The sequence below is a fragment of the Silene latifolia genome, chromosome 6 (genome assembly GCF_048544455.1).
Source record: "Silene latifolia isolate original U9 population chromosome 6, ASM4854445v1, whole genome shotgun sequence".
In the NCBI taxonomy this organism is placed as follows: Eukaryota; Viridiplantae; Streptophyta; class Magnoliopsida; order Caryophyllales; family Caryophyllaceae; genus Silene; species Silene latifolia.
In genome coordinates this window covers 114357181-114359821 of record NC_133531.1, presented here as the reverse complement: position 1 = coordinate 114359821, position 2641 = coordinate 114357181, and the positions used below count along the sequence as shown (strand labels likewise).

Sequence of the window (2641 nt, the reverse complement as noted above, 5' to 3'; positions counted from 1 at the left end):
TGGGATTATAAGTGTTAGAGAAAGTACCCGGAGGATATGTATTTTGCTTAAAACTTTGAAAAACATTTACCTCCTCAAGAGTTGTCGTACATAAATTGCAACATGTCCCGCTCCTCCGCAACCATCACAAACAACTATTTGGCTCGTAGTGGACATAGCATTGACTTGTTGGAGAGAGGCCCTTGCATCTCTAGCCTCCCATTGTTGTTGAAGCAAGGCAATTTGAGCCTTCAAGATGGATGTATCAGAAGATTCCTGCTTACCCTTGATTGGTGCACTCCGGTTATTGACATATTGAGCATTATGGATCGCCATGGATTCAATTATGGTATGAGCCATATCGGTGTCAATTTGATCAAACTGCCCATTGTTTGCGGAATCAAGAACTCGTCAGGACTCGGCACAACATCCATTGTAGAATGTTATAGGAAGAAACCAAGGATCCAACCCATGATGTGGGCATTATCTTTGAAACTACTTGTACCTTTCCCAAGCTTCATACATGCTCTCTAGTGCTTGTTGGCGGAACCCCGTGATTTTGCTCCTCAAAGTTTGAGTTTTCTCCGGTGGGAAATACTTGGTAAAAAGCAAGAGTCAAAGTCTCCCAATTGGTGGTCCCCGTGGCTTCTGTATCAAGGCTATTGATCCATAGCTTAGTCATGCCCTTCAATGAGAAAGGGAAGAGTATCTCCCTTATTTAGCTTGTGTGACTCCCGTTTGCCTAATCATGGAGCAATAGTCACAAAAATTTTGCACATGCAAGTTGGGATCCTCCAAAATACTTCCCCCAAATTGCCTTTTCTCCACAAGGCTAATGAAAGCCAATTTGATCTCGAATTCCGCGACTCATACTTTGGTAGTAGTGATACCCCTTGGAAGCATGGCCGCAGTGGGCTTAGAATGATCGGAAAGTTTCACCATCTTTTTTATTGGAGATGGTGGTGGCGGTGGAGATGATGAACTAGAACCTTGTTCCTCTTCATGAATGGGATAGTTGGTATGAATGCATTCCAAACTACCGAGACTAGATGATTCGTCAAGCTCCTTAAAATAATTGAGTTGGCTACGGAACGTTCTCTCGGGCTCCGGATCAAAGGGAATCAATTCTCCGGTACGAGAGGACCTGAGCATAAGACACAAATCTCAAGAAACTTGCAAGTAACGGTCTCAAGGAACAAGTGTTCCTTAAGACAAAAAAAACAAGATATAAATCAACAATTCTAAACGCAATAAAACCGTGCTCCTCGGCAATGGCGCCAAAATTTTATAGGCTATCTCACACCTAACAAAGATACCCTAAACTTGGCTAACAAATTAATGTAGTAAAGTAGGGGTCGAACGCAAGGAGACGGGAATTGCGTAATGAATTGTTATGAGTAGAATTCTATCTAGGTCGATTCAATTGTTTGGTTGGTTTGGTTTGGTAAACTTGTAAATAAAATGATATAAATATATAATGCTAAAGGAGTCTAGGGGAGTCGGGTCACACATGGAAATATATAGATGCTCATGCTAACTAGAAATAGATAATATTGTCAATGCTTTAGATCTTATGACAACCACCTCCCGGCCTTATTGTCAACCATAGAATGAGTCTTAACGAGCTCTCGCTATGGCTGATACGGTCGTTTTGTACCAAAAATAAATACCTAAGTTACTACTAACAGAAGTCAGCGGTAAGTAGGGTCGATCTCAACAGGGAGGCTAAATTGCTATCTATCTGTTTAATTCGGTCCGTCGGTGTGTCAGTCGTAAATGGGGGTTTTGATTGTTGAACTAAACTAATGAAGCTAAGGCAAGAGAGAAATGAATGTAAGAAATTAACAGAAAGAGAAAGGAATATGCTAGGAGTCGGTCTACCGTGGCAGCTACACTATCGGGTTAACTGAGTCGATTAAACTATTGATAAGAAGAGCTATGGTCGTCACCTTTCGGTCCTTAAACCGCCCTAGGGTCTCCTAACTTAGCTTTCGCCCAAATTAGGTATTACCTATTGTAATTAAGCAAGCCTTCCCTTCCAATTTTTCGATCCAGGTCGGGGTTAACTAGATAAATTGGTCTCCTACATGCATTCATTTGACCTAATAACAATTAAATTGCCTAATACAATTCTTATCGCAAGACTAATCTAATCAAGTCAATCCTATCATATTACTACCACGGCTTCCCTAATCCTAACATACAAAGGGAATTAGCTACGCATAATGAAATAGAAAACAAGAAATAAAAGGAGAACAATATTCATAAGCATAAATTAAAGAGAAAAGAAAGGGAAAGAAAGAAATACTGAATTAAATCCGGAAGAAAGTAACAGTAGCAAAGTATGATCAAGTTCCAGAGGAAAAGGAGAGAGCTTAAAAGTCGTCCTAATCTTCCTATTTATAAGAAAATAGGATTATTAATTAACCTAATGACGGAAATAAGCTAAAAAGCCCAGCCCATAGCGAATCCACTCGATCGAGTGGAATAAAACCACTTGATCGAGTAAACTCCAAAAGCGCTTTCGATCGACCAAGAATAGAGCTCGATCGAGTAAATGCTATTATTGAACTGGTCGATCGAATGACTAAAGTGCTCGATCGACTGTTTATTAGACCTAAAACCACTCGATCGACTAGAAAAGCACTCGATCGAGTGGAAA

At 40.3% G+C, this 2641-nt stretch overlaps 1 non-coding gene across 1 annotated transcript; it reads left to right on the top strand.

The window, feature by feature from the left end:
• Window positions 1–445: 445 nt before the first annotated feature.
• LOC141589378 (small nucleolar RNA R71) lies at window positions 446–552 on the top strand. Its single transcript, XR_012520319.1, has one exon. It is a non-coding gene; the product is annotated as a small nucleolar RNA R71 (small nucleolar RNA).
• Window positions 553–2641: the final 2089 nt, after the last annotated feature.